We start from the raw sequence: 14,439 nt of genomic DNA, 5'->3' as shown, positions 1-14,439 counted from the left end.
CCATCTGTAAGTTGCAAGTTTTTCCTTTGTGTTTACCATGAGGCTTACATTAAGTATCTTATAGTTATAATGTCCTGTTTTAAGCTGATAGTAACTTAAATTTGATGGCATACAGAAACTTTAAACAATATTTCTTCTTCCTTGCACTTTAGGAAATTGATGTTACAATCTACATCTTTTTTACATTGTGCATATAATAACAAATTATTGTTGCTATAGTTATTTTTATTATGTTTGTTTTTTAATTTTTAAATTGGAGTTTTAAGTGATTTACATGCCACAGTTACAATATTAGAGAACCTGGCTTTGACTGCATTTACCTTTACTGATGAATTTTGCACATTTATATGTTTTTACAATGTTCAGTAGCATCCTTTCATTTCAGGCTGTAGAACACCCTTGTAAGGCAGGTGCAGTGGTGATAAATGTTCTCAGATTTTATTTGTTTGGCAAAGTCTTTATTTCTCCTTTATTTCTGAAGGACATCTTTTCCAGAAAAAGAATTCATGGTTGAGGTTTGTTTTGTTTTGTTTTGTTTTGAGTACATCTTTTCACCCTCTCCTGGCTTGCAAAGTTACCACTGAGAAGCCACTGATCATCTTATGGAGGACCCCCCCCCCCTTGTATGTAGCAAGTCACTTTTCTCTTGCTGCTTTCAAAATTCTTTGGCTTTGGCTTTTGACTAATTATAATGTATCTCAATGTAGAATTTTTCTGGTTCAACCTATTTGTGATCTTTTGAGCCTCATGAATCTGAGTGTCCATTTCTCTCTCCAAGTTTGGGAAATCTTCATTCATTATGTATTTAAATAGACTGACCGTCTCTTTCTCATTTCTTTTTCCAGTATTCCCATAATGCACATATTGTTACTTGGTTATGTCCCATCAATCCCATAGGTTTTCTTTATTCTTTTTCTTTCTTTCTTTCTTTTTATTTTCTTTTGCTCCTCTGCATAATTTCACATGATCTGTCTTTCAGTTTACTGACTCTCTTTTTTGTTGAGTCTGTTGTTGAAATTCTTTAGTTCAGCCATTGTATTCTTCATCTCTAGAGTTTTTGTTTGTTTGCTTTTGATGATTTCTATTTCTTCGTTTAAATTCTCATTTTGTTCATGCACTGTTTTCCTAACTTTGTTTAGTTTTTTTTGTGTGTTCTGTAGTTCACTGAACTTCTTTAAGAGAATTATTCTGAATTCTTTTTCAGTTGATAGATCTTTATTTCTTTAGGGTCAGTTTTTGGGGGTTTATTAGTTATCTTTGGTGGTGTGATGTTTACCTGATATTCATGATCTTATGTCTCTACATTGGTATCTGCATTTCAGTAAGTGGTTCCCCACACCCCAGACTTTATAGGTTCATTTCAGCAGAGAAAGACCCTCACCATTAACTCAGCTTGGGGTACAGGTTTGTTTACCTGGTAACATCTGTGGGCAGGTGAGTCTTGCTATTTGAGTATCTAGTTGGACAAGGCCACAGCCTGTGCTCTGATTTCAAGGGAGGAGTGCTGCTAGCCGGACTCTGTGGTTGGGTGGGCCTGCTAGCTGGCCTGTGTTTTCAAGTAGGTCTGTTGCGTGGGCTCTCTGATTGGGCAGGGCTGCTGGCTACGTTCTGTCACTGGGTGGGGCCGCTAACTGGGCTCTGCAGTCATCTCTGGTCAGGCAGGTTTGCAGGCTGTGTTATGTAGCAAGGTGGTGCCTGTAGTTGGATTCCACAATTGGGCAGGGCTGTGGGTCATGCTCCACATTTGCTCTTGAGTAGAGGCCTTAGGCTGTGCTCCTTGACTGGATGTTTCCACTGGTTGGACTCCATGTGCAGGCAGGGATGTACATCAGACTTCATGGTCAGATAGGATATCAGGCTATGCCGCAAAGTTGGGCAGGGCTAGAGTCTGGGCTTTGTGATCAAGTAGACCATATGTTGTGTTCTGCCTTTGGCTGAGGTCACTGGTCTGGCTCTCTGATTGGGGAGGGGCTTCAAATGAACCCCACTGTTGATTGAGTCTGGATATCGCATTTAGCAATCAGGCAGGGCAGTATCCTGGTCTCCACTGCTTGATAGGATTGTAGGCTGGATTCTGCATCTGGGTGGTACCACTGCCACTCTGAGCTCAGAATGAAAACAATATGGGGGAGATCCACACAGTAACAGACATGTAACAGAAGTGAGAAATGACCTTTTATTGTAAGTCATGGAGATGTTGGGTAGTTTGTTGCCATTATGTAACTTAATATGAGCTGAGTGATGCAGAGTTCTGTTTTATTGCCTAGATGTAGTCTGGAAGTATGGCCCTTTTTATTTTCATACATTTTAGTTCCTTTTTGTAAAGTAGAAGCTAAATAAATATTTTGATGGAATTAATCCTTTGTAAAGTGAGTATATCTTTTTTTTTTTTTTAATGGATTGGTTCTAAATAAGAAAAAACTGCCTCAGACTGGCCTAAACTCTCATAGGAGAGTTCCCTGGTTCACATATCAGGAAAAGTACAAAAGTGAAAAGGTCTTTGAGTCTGGTTTGACATAGTGGCTTATTCAATTCATCATGGATCAAGTTCATGGATATCTCTCCAGCCTGCCTTTGACAATGTCAGCTTTATTCTCATTTTTCCTTATTTAACTGATGATGCTGCCAGCCATCCCCAGGGCTACATGCTTTCTTGTCAATACTAGGAAGAGAGATGGCCCTTCTAGGAGTTCTCTCAGAGTGGCTAAACATCTTTCTTAGACTCGACAGTAAATTCTTGCACGTTAGTGACAGGAAGTGAGTCACTCATCCTTTCCTGAACTAATAACTATAACCTTATTAACCCAAACCTCAGATACAGATTGAACATCTTGAACCAGGCATGGAGGTATGGCTAAACCATTCCTAAAGGACAAGGGGTCGTGAGTTTGTCCAAAGTAATTAATAGTTAAATATGCTGGACAAAATTACAATGAACACTGTGTGTTAATGCAGGGTTTTCATCAGTTCCTGTATGTGAGTATGTGATACATTGTGCCAGACGATTTGTGTTTTGATTTTTGCTGAATATTCCTGTGCATTTAGCATAACCCAAGAGAAGCTGGTAATTGAAAAGTTATGATCTGGCAAGTACACATCCAGTTTCACATGGCCACTAGGTTCATCCCATCTAGTTCTGAAAATTATCATCAGACTAGCTCCTTACCACACTTCACGTGATCAATTATACCACATCTTTGATATCTTTCCAGATTTTATGCTTTCTCCTTCTCCTTCACTCCCTCTCTCTGATAAATCAATATAGATACATAATCTGTTTATATCTATTTATTTATTTACACTCTGTTCAACTTTGTGTGACTTCTTTTATCTTCTTTTTTTTTTTTATAAGCACTAAATTCATCGTGTTTTCCTGACAATATCTTCAGGTTTACCAAGATTCATTTAACAGTATATTAGATTCCTGGAAAAGCAGTTACTCTAACATGTAACCTCAAAATGAATAATCTTCATAATTTTAGTGGAACATTCTTCATTTTATCTTTGTCTTTTGAATATAGCAACAGCAGTACAAATATTAGGCTTATTTTAGTATTTTTTCTAGTAACTATTACTGGATGTTTGGATCATTAAAATCCATTTAAAACCTTGATTTTTCTTCTTCCTTATTTAGCTAATTTTCAGACAGAGATGGTCTAAAGATTTTACTGAGATACTATTTCACTTTGAATAATTTATAATTAATGTGATTTTTTCTGGTTGTACTAGATGACTGATCATTTATTTCATGTCTGAGATTTTATATTTCAAAGTAGAATTTTAATGGGCATTAAATCAATTAGAATACATTTGACCATCATTGCAGATTAACTGTACGTGCAGATCTAAACTGTTTTTTCTTTTGATAAATGTGCACTGATAAATACAACCCTGAGAAATGCTGAAATTCTCATTAAAATGAGGGAAAATATTACAATGAAAATTTTCCTACTCTGTTATATAAAGTAGGCACTTTAATGCATCCGAGGTTTTGAAAACTTCCTGTTTGGTAACAAACTAAAGTATTATAATCCAGCAGTTTCTTAGTGAAAATGTCTATGCAGTATTTATAGTAAATCAATCTGTAATGAATACTTGCATTTTAAATAAAAAGTATTTTTTGTAAGGGAGTTGCATTTAATTTTCCAATCACAATGCTGTAAACTTCTTCTTCAGTTGGCTTTGTTCCACTTTTCAACCCTTAGTTGGTTCACAGTGAATCCATCAGGAAGATGCTCAGGGGAAATCAAAGATAGAGAAACCCTTCTGCAGAGTTCAGCAACAAAGAGGTGAAGAAAGAAGAGCAGTTCGAGTGCTTGGCTAAAGATGAAGTTTTTGAGTGATGCAGGCATATATTTTTTGGTATTAATCAGGACCAGAGCCAGGCTGGTTAAAAGGAGGCATTTGTCTACAGTGGGGAATAGGGGATTTGCCCTGTTGTCTGAAAGTCTTTTATTAGATTTTTCTTCCAGGGACTGAGAGAGGAGAGAGTGCACGTATCTTAAAGGTGTAATAGGGAAAGCAATTACTTTTGATTAGGCAGAACTCAGTTTGAATCCCATTCACATCTCTGAGTAGTCCTGTAATCTCTGGGCAGATTATCTCACCAATTTCAGATTCAGTGTCACCATTGGAACCAACATTTTCTTCACTGGGGAGTGGGGTGAATAATGTTAAATGAATTAACATGTGCATAAATGATCAGACACCATGGTAGGGGTTGGGTGAGTGCCTGGGTCCCTATCTCTCTTAGTCACTCTTTCTCTACTCTTTCCCCCACAGAAGGAAGTGGGAGGGTTCTGGAGATTAATGTAACCACTTATGGTTTAGTTGAGGACTGGCTTACAGTGGGACAGCTCTTTCTAAAATGCACCGTAAAACACGTTTCTCGCACATCAGGGTGCAGCCACTTCACATCACAAAATGGTTTTAAGAATTAGGCAAATAATTATACACACCCCATACCATGCGTGCTATACAAGGAAGAAGCATTCTGGAGTCAGAGACATCTGAATTTATATATCCCTAGTCCCAGAGTCAGGGTAAAGCTCTTTATCTTCTCTGGGTTCCAGTTTCCTCTTTGAATTGCAGTCTAAAAAATGTGTGTGAGAGATGATAAGCGTGAATTTCTGCAGCACAGAGCTTGGCACTTAGTAGGCTCTCGGTGGATTTTGCATCTTGGGGTCCCATTATCACAAATAAAGTGGAGCTGATTGAACTGTGTCAAATATTAATCCAGTAGCTGTCAGCTGAAAGAATTAAAAAGTTGGCTGCGTGCAGGTCTTGGTTGGTGCCTCCGTGAGTTACAGCTGTCACTGATAATTGCTTAACAGCTCAGTTAACACAGCCACAAGTTGTTGCTTTCAGACAACTTGTATATTTGGGAAGAGATTTTGAATCACTTCAGAGAATGTACCTGAATTTCAATTCATTCTAAAAGGAGTCTCAAGCTCTCTGATGACCTTGGGTTTAAACTTTTCTTGAAATTATTTGACGTAACCTGCTCTCTCTTTTTTTAAAAAACATTTCTAGGGAATAGAATGTATCATCTTGACAGTCAAAACACACAGTGGCAATTGTATTACATGTTCCATCAGTCAGGAAAGCAATAAGAGTTTATTGCCGCACTTAAAATATCTAATGCTAGACATAACCACTAAATTAGTTTCAAATGTTTTAAATTCCAACCATATGAAATATGGTTGGCCATGCTTAAAAAACTCAGCTGCTGCCAGCAACTGATATATAAATTTAACAGTGGGGACCAAGTTTGGGGATTATAGGTGAAGTGGTTTAAACATGCATATAGAAAGGGCATTAGCGATGGCTGTGAAATTAGCTTTGGCCATGACGTGGCTTATTGAAGGTTAGGGCCTGTAGCAGGGATAATACCTCCCTCTTCTTCCAGGACCTAATTTTCATTAGCTCTCATGAATAGTTACACTTTGGAGGAGAAACTTGCCACCAAGACTGCAATTGCTTCAAACTTTACATGATTACTCCCATTGATTTCCTATTTGCAGTTTCGGAGGTATAAGCCTGGATCTTTCAGTTTACGTAGGTTCTCAGTCCTGCTCTGACAGGACCTGCATTTAGGAGTCAGAGTTTTGGGGAATGGAATAAAAAATTTTTTAATTCATGTGCTCCTGTTCATCATTTACTGATTTAATGGAGGCATTGGGGATTGAACCCAGGATTTTGTGCATGCTAGGCACATACTCTACCACTGAGCCATACCCTTCCCCCAAATCTTTACAATTTCTGACAAAAATATACACTTAAGTGTGGCACACCTTTCTCAGGACATGAAACATTAGCATATGATTATGTGTCTAATTGTGCTTTCTGTGTATTTATCCTTTGGGACTGGGTGAGTTCCTTGGTACTGGAAGTTGACATTATTCATCAAATTTGGGGAACTGTTGTCCATTATTTTTCATTTTTGAGAGTTTCTATTTGCACATCCTCAGGCTTAGAGATTCTTTCCTCAGCCTCGTCCAGTTTACTAATGAGCCTATTAAAGGGATTTTAAAAAGTGTGCCATGTCGTTTTGGATCTCTAGCACTTCTTTTTGATTCTTTCTTAGAATCTATCGCTCTTACATTTCCCATCTGCTCTCGCATGTTGTTTACTTTTCCCATGAGAGTGCTTAGAGTATTAATCACAGTTGTTTTGATACACAGTCTGGTTATTCTGACATTTGGGCCGTATCTGACTCTAGTTCTGATGCTTGTTGGTTTTTTCAGGCTGTGGGTTGTTTTCTGTTTCTTGTTTTGTTGTTGTTGTTGTTGTTGTTGTTGTTGTTGTTGCTGTTTGCCTTTATTATGCCTTTTAATTTTTTTCCTAATAGCCAGATACGATGTATTGGGTAAAAAGAACTGCAGTAAATAAGCTGTTAGTAATATGCTGGTAAGGTATGGGGGTAGGAGAAGCATCTTATGACCCTCTGATTAGGTCTTAGTCTTTCAGTGACCCTGTGCTGCTGGACTGTGAACCTTACAAGTGCTTCTTAGGTGCCCTCCCTCCCTTAGGTGGTAGAGGACGGCCAACAGGCATGGGAGTTGGGTATTTCCCCTTACTGTCAGGTTGGTTTGACTCTAAAAAACCCTAATATGTTAAAAATAGTTTCTTCTTTTTATACAAATACATCTTATTGTTTTAAATAGAATAAAAGAAGAGGCAGAAAATATTTGCATATATAAAATCCTAGCTTATAAATTGAGTGAAATAGTTTCTAATAAAATAGTCTCTCTTGAGGGCAGACCTTGTTAAGAACAAGATGCTCTGGCAGATTTCAGAAAGATTACTTTTCCCCTTCCTCTCCCAGAAGCCCAAAGAGATTTTTCTCTCATCTTCACTGGGAGAACTTGGTAGAGCTCCAGGAGGTAAAAGTGACAAAAGTGTGAGCCCCTCTCCCTTTACTGGATCCCCCTGGAGTTTTTAACTCTTAGGCTTGTCCATGCTGAGTCTCTAGCAACTTCAGAATAAGGGAGGGAGGGAAGGGTAGACCAGGACTAGGTTGATAGGAATTTAGATTCTATTTCAGATATGATTGGATGTTCTTAGAAGGTTTAAATCAGAAGTGATGGGATCTGATTTACAATTTAAAAAGGTTTTCTGATCAACTTATGGAGACAGGAATGTGGTATGATGAGTAGGACAAATGTAGAAGTTGGGGAACCAGCTAGGGGGTTGTTGCATCTTTCAAATGAGAGCTGATATGGTCTGAAAGTCAGTGATGCAGCTGTCTCTGTTTTGAAACCAGCCTAGGATATTCCCAGAGAAGGCGAAAGCAGAAGGGGCAAAATTTAGACCATTCAGTCTAGATTATTGCCCTCTGAAGGCAACAGATCATTGACTCTCCACTCTAAGCCCCTGGAATAAATATTACGTGCCAGAAAGCAATGCTTTTATATTTAGCTTTATTTTTATTACCTCTCTAGTCCTGCCAAAATAACTGTCACTTTCTAGACCTGTATCATATTTCTCAATTCTGTACTTCGACACATGACATTTCTTCCCATTTGAAATTTATTTTCTTTGTACATTTAAACATTTGTTTTTGAGATCCCATTCACATGCTCCTGAGGACCTTTTTTTCTTCCTCTCACTTCTGGTGCCATTTTATTATTATATTTTCCAAGGTGTATGCTATATGTTAGTTTACACTGTGCTATTTCCTATTGTCAAGTACTATGAACAGTCTGAGGATTTATCCTAATTGCATGCTAACAAGTTAGCAATTCGCAATGTCAAGGGTCCTGGCAGAGGACATGAAAGTCCTGGGTCAAGACAAAGGACTTGGGTACCTGTGACATAGCAGGCAGCATGAGCTTTGTGTTTTGTTGGTTCATCTCGCTCCCCAATTCCCATGGGAGTAACACAGGAAGCCCAGGTGGATGTTGTGGACTCAGGGGCTTTATGTCACAGTTGAGGAACCCCAAACTCACAAATCTGAATATATTTTTAATGGGCTGCAAATAAGTCTTCTAGACTCTCTCGCTTTGAACAGGGACACTGTATTTTTAGATTGGACAATCAACAAACCTGCCCTCTGTTCTATCTTCCAACCTGCTCACTCTGCAAATCCATCTTTGAAAAGATAGTCTGAAACAAAACGGCACGGTGTCTCTGCTCACAAGATGTGTGGAGTCATGAGTGACCCAGGGTGAATTTTCTCCCTATGTCATTAGTGCAAAGACCGAGCTCCGCGTGTGCTAGTATAGACTGAATGTTTGTGTCCCCTCCAGATTCATATGGTGAAATTCTAACTCCCAAAGTGTTACTATTAGGAATGTTGAGAGGTAATTCGGACATGAGGGCACCGCCCTCATGAATGGGGTTAGTGCCTTATAAAAAGAGACTGAATAGAACTGAGAGCTTGCTTCCTCTCTCTGCTGTCTGCCGGTTGAGAACACAGCAAGCAGACAGCCATCTGCAAACTAAGAAGGGTGTCTTCACTTAAAACGTGAGCATGCCAGCACCCTCGTCTCTGACATCAGCCTCCAAAACCGTGAGAAATAAATGTCTGTTGCTGAAGCCACCCAGTCTATGGCATTTTTGTTATAGCATCCCAACCTGACAAAGACACATGCTTATGTCACCATATCCCTAACCCAGTGCCTATATGCTAGTGGCCTGAGAAATATGAATTGAGTAAATTTTTAAAAACTTGATTACATTGCCTCTACCAGCTGTCTATATCTACCCAGATCCTACCATTATGGATTAATACCAACTTAGTATATATATATATTTTAAACTTTGTTTTTTTTAAAAAAGCTCTTCACTTTACTCGCAACACACCTTATGATTTAGCTATCTGAAAAGGTTAAGCAAACTGTGACAGGTGATTTCAAAACGGATCTGTATTTCTAGAATGGTAGCTGTAATTCTTTAAATGCCAAGGCTAAAACAGCACCATGATTGTTTTGTATAAAGGTGACCTTTATCACACTGAAGAAAGAGGGAATAGATTTTTCTGTTACCTGGTGTAAAAGGTTTACGATAATCCAGCAGTAAGTTCTTTGATGTGTATAAGTTAAATTAATGATAGGTTAAGATATAGTAAGAGCAACAATAGTTTTCAAGCAGAAAATTAGGTCACACTATCTGAAAAGCATAAACATACTTCTCAGGACAGAAGGACTAGAAAATCTAAGGAGGTATGAACAGACGGGTCTACATGATTTTAAGGTGCATCACTAATTCCATTTCATGGGTTATTTATTTCACAAAGCCCCTTGAAGATAATGAAATTTATCTATAGATAGAGATATAAGTAATATAAACATAAACATGTTTTACTATAAATGATAGGACATATAAGGAGTACTTGGTTATTGTATTTTTATTTTTAAATTAATTTTATTTTTATCAAAGTAATATATGCACTTATTAAAATGCCAAGCTTACCCAAAGTAAGAGAGGTTTGCCACCCTAACCCCCTCCAACCCTTAGTCTCTTTAAGCAAAGGCAATAACTTTTAATTCTCTTGCTATTTTTTGTCATTTACATCCATATTTTAAAACAACATGCAAATGTTATTTCTTAATGATTGATTTTAGACTTTAGTTACTTCCTGTTATGGTAGTTGACAACATGCCTCTCTTAGACTGCCTTACTCATTTCCCATCACACCCATTGTCTTGATGAATTGTCTTTGGTTTTTACTTTTGCCAGCAGTCAGTGCTCAACTTCTCATGTGAACACTGTTGATGGCCTTCTTTCTGGCACAACTTTTTGTTTTTCTTCTGGAATTAATGACAGTCTCTGTCTCTGTCTGTTCTCTTTTTCCTCTTCCTCCTCCTCCTTAGAAATCCTGTCTCTTGAATCCTGTCTTCCTCTCTCTTTTTTTTTTTCTACCTTGTTCTGTTCTAGCACATTCTACTGTAGCTTACTAAGGAAAAGAGCATCCATGATACATTTTCTTCAGTCCTTGCAAGTTCTGAAATCTCTTCATTTTAAACTTATAACTTGATTGACAGTTTGGATTCAAATTCTATGTTGCAAGTGATTTTCCCTCAAAATTTTGGTATGATCGATTCATTGCTTCCATATCCCTGTTGTTGCTGCTGAGAAATCCAGGCCCATTTTGATTCTTTGTTATGTAACATGTTTTTTCTTACATAAATATATAGCCAAATAAAATTTTAAGTATAATATACATATGAACATACATCACGTATAAAAATGTTTCATTCTGAAATATTTTAAAAACTATGGAAAAGTCATAGAAATAGTACAAATAATTCTTGTACATCCCTCACTCAGATTCTAGATTTCTTAAATTATTTTCTTAGACATTTACTCTATTTTTCCTAATTTTTTTTTTTTTGGAACACCTGTTAGTGGGATATTGGATATCCTGGGTCAATGCTCAAATTTTCTTTTCTCTTCCATTTTCCTGTTTTGGTGTTTTTCATCCACTTCCTGGTAGATTTTGTTTTATCTTTTATCACCTCTATTATTTTCTTATTTCAGTTAGTTAAATTTTTTTTTAATTCCAAGGATTTTCTGGTTCTCTGTTTCTTTGCTCTAGCAATCTGTTCTTACTGTTGTTTATCAGATGTGCTATCTTAATATCGTCGCTTATTTCCCTAATGTTATTTTTTGGTATCTTCTGTTACTATGTTATTAGCTATTTCTAAAAAAGGTATCTCTGCTTGTTTGAGTTGATCTGTCTGTTTCAAGTGAGAGGCTGTATCTGTTAGGATCCTGGCAGGTAATAGCCGGCACACTTAGGAAGAGATGTTTGCGGGGTTAAGGGTGAACAAGGGATGGTGAAAAAGCAGAAGTTTATAGCAGCAAAGAGCAGTTACTGCCCCTTGCCCCAAAGGGCTATGGAGCAAGACATTATTGGGACCTGGAGAGAGCACTGGTTAGTCATAGCTGGAGGAGAGGGTTGCCTAAAAGTTGTTACTAAAAAAAAAAAAAATCATTACTATATATTTTTTTTCTTGAGCTCGATACTATATTTTTTTCTCATTAAAGGCTCAAAACCAAAAGCAATTTCTCTTCGCAGCAAATATACATTAAAATAGAGTCTCTGTACAGGCAAGGGCTCTGGGCCCTGGCTTGCCCCATGTCCCTGCCCCCTCCCTGGCCAAACCCAAAAATAAATACAGTGTTATTACTCTGCAGGGCATAGAGGCAGTGCTCTCCCCTGCCCCCTGAGGAGGCTGGGTGGGAGCTGATGGGGGAGTCCTGGCCACCCCAGGGGTCCAGGGGCTGGAGCTGCTTGGAGTTACTGCTTCAAGGGAGGGCAGTAATGCCCAATGCAAATGATGAGGAGAGGAGTGAAGGGAGCGGGGGCTTTGCTCTCCAAATCCCACTCTTCCAGAGAGGAAGTCAGATTAAGCAGCAACAAAAGCATCACCCACTGGGAGACTGGCCTCCACCCCCTTCCCTCCCTGAGATCAGGCTTCTGCCCCCTCCCACGTCCCCTGCCGAACCCTATGGCTTCCGCAAGGCCCCCTACACTCTCGGGGCACGTTATGGCTTGCGAAGGGCAGCACTGTGCCCAGAGCCTGGACACGCACATTCCCAGCTTCTAACATCCCCTAGGATGGGGGAGAGGAGGGCATAGGGCCTGCTCCCAGGGGCTGATGGTATTGCCCTGGCCCTGCCAGCAGGCTGTGGCACTGCCCAGACCCCAGCTCTGCCCACTAGGGGTTGACTCCATGCTGGGCGGGTCCTGCCAGCACCCCCACCCGTGCCCACCCCTTGCCTCAGTCCATCATGGCCTTGAGCATCTCCAAGAACAGTTTGTGCATGGGCACCTTTCCCTCCAGCTTCACCGCATAGAAATGGGCCAGCACTTTGCCGCTGTCTGGCTAAGGAGCGGTAATGCGAGCAGCAGCCTGCCTGCCCGCCGCCGCTCAGCACCCGCTCCGGGCCCGCCCGGCCAGCTTCAGACTCCAGCCGGGCTTCGTGCAGAGCTTCTCGCAGCCGCTCCGCAGAGGGTAGCCACGGCCGGGAGGTGTCCGTCAGGGCCCGCTGGGTCGGGCATGGCACACAGCTTCTCGGGCTCAACCACCGGCAGGTGGGACACCAGTGCACTCACTCGGGGTGTCTTCCGAGGGCCTCCCGCCACTGCCAGAGGACCAGCGGGGAAGGGGCCCTGGGAAGGGCAGTGGGTCCACCGCGGGCCGCCGCTTGTACCTCAGTCGCCCACCCCGGACACGGTCCAGACGCACCCCCTCCTTGGGCATGCCCAGCCGCAGGCACCTGGTGAAGCGACAGGCCTGGCGGGCCTTGCGTCTCCGCTTGGTGATCTCGCACTCGGAGGCCGGACGGCTGTACTGGATGCTCCCCTGGATGGTCCTCTTGAAGAAGGCTTTGCAGGCCTCACAGGATGCCACCCCACAGTGGTAGCCGGAGGCCACATCCCCACAGACCAGGCAGAGGCGTTCGGGCAGGGAGCTGAGCACCAACTTCCCGCCACCCTGCTCGCCAGGCCCAGGCCCCATCCTCCTCCTCTTTGTGGCCTGGGAGGCGGCGGGTGGGAGCTGGGCCAGGGGCCAGGGTCACAGGGGCCTCAGTCTCCGAGGAACCCTTTGGGCTGTCAGGGCTGGCCGGCTCTGCCTTGATGTAGAGAGGCTCAATGCCCACCACCTGGAGGGACATGGCGCTGGTCACCGGGGGCTCCGGCAGGGCGGGCAGGCGGGCATGGGGGCCGAGCGGCCAGGAGAGCCGGGGTGAGCTGGGGGCCGCGGGCGGCCCCTCCTCCTCCGCCGCCGCCTCGGGCCGCGCCGCCGTGCCGAGATGCGTCCCCTCCCTCCATGGCGCCGCCGCCGCCGGCGGCTTGTAGGACACAAAAGGCTACTATATTGTTTAATAAGGGAATGCTGCTACTGATACAGCCTGCAGCCCAGCAGAGAGGGAGATTTGACTCCACCTGCCGTCTCTGGCTGATGTCTCCCCCCCGTCACCGAATCCACACGGGAGACAGAATTCAGGAGCCTGGGAGTTAGTCTCCAGGTCGCGGCCTCCTGGGTCACACCGCAGTGTAGAGCAGGAAGCGGGTGGCTCTGGAGAGGGTTCTAGAGGGACAAGTGGCAAGTATCTAGCACTAAGCCTCCTTAAAATCTTAGTGGTCCTTTGCTTTGCACTTGCCTAGAAATTCATGAGTCTGGACACTATATGGTACAATGAAAAAACACTGCTTTGTAGTTACCCTATAGGTGGCTCATCATTGTATAGTGTTTTGGTCACTTCTTTGTCATTTAAAACGAGGAGTGGTGTTACTGTTTTTAACATGGCGTTCTATACCTGGGGGGGATATATGTACATTCATCACCTCTTGTTCTGCTCATTCTCTGGCAAAAGTGCTCATATACTGAAATTGCAAAGCAGGGGAGGGAAAGAAAGGAAGGGGGTGAATTACCCACCCTTCAGTGATTCAGAGTTGGCTGCACCAGATGCGACCAAAAGAAATCTGCCCTGCGTCCATTTGAATCAAACATATTTATAACTCAGTCCTTTACATTTGTAACTTAACAACTGAATCAGTTCCATTTAACTGGCAGCAGATGGTGTGTGATTATTGCCTTCCTAAAAAATAATAATTAAAAAAAAGCCTGTCAATACTTGTTAAATATGGATTAAGCCAAGGGTTACTGCAACTGCTTGGGTTTTCATCAATACAGTTCATTCCATTTGAATTTGGCAATTAAAATGTGTGGAAATCACACAGATTACACATGCATTATGCATCTTGGCATCTCCGCTTCAAAATGAAGAAGTTGTGGAGTGTATTCCTCCTGGAAATGGAACTTATCTTTGCTATTTAAGTTAGAAAATAAAATTGTCCCTGTGTAGACATAGGCGGTAGTTTGCATATTTTAAGAGTGATTATGTTGCTAGGATGCTGTCCTCCAGCTCGGGGGGCGAGGAGGGTTTGCATCCTGTGTGTCTGGCCCACATCCTCTCCGGTGG

At 41.6% G+C, this 14,439-nt stretch overlaps 1 pseudogene; it reads right to left on the bottom strand.

The window, feature by feature from the left end:
- Nucleotides 1–11,596: 11,596 nt before the first annotated feature.
- On the bottom strand, nt 11,597–13,419 carry LOC116661619 (annotated as a pseudogene).
- Nucleotides 13,420–14,439: the final 1,020 nt, after the last annotated feature.

The sequence above is a fragment of the Camelus ferus genome, chromosome 35 (assembly GCF_009834535.1).
Source record: "Camelus ferus isolate YT-003-E chromosome 35, BCGSAC_Cfer_1.0, whole genome shotgun sequence".
Lineage (NCBI taxonomy): Eukaryota > Metazoa > Chordata > Mammalia > Artiodactyla > Camelidae > Camelus > Camelus ferus.
This window is presented reverse-complemented; position numbering and strand designations above follow the sequence as displayed.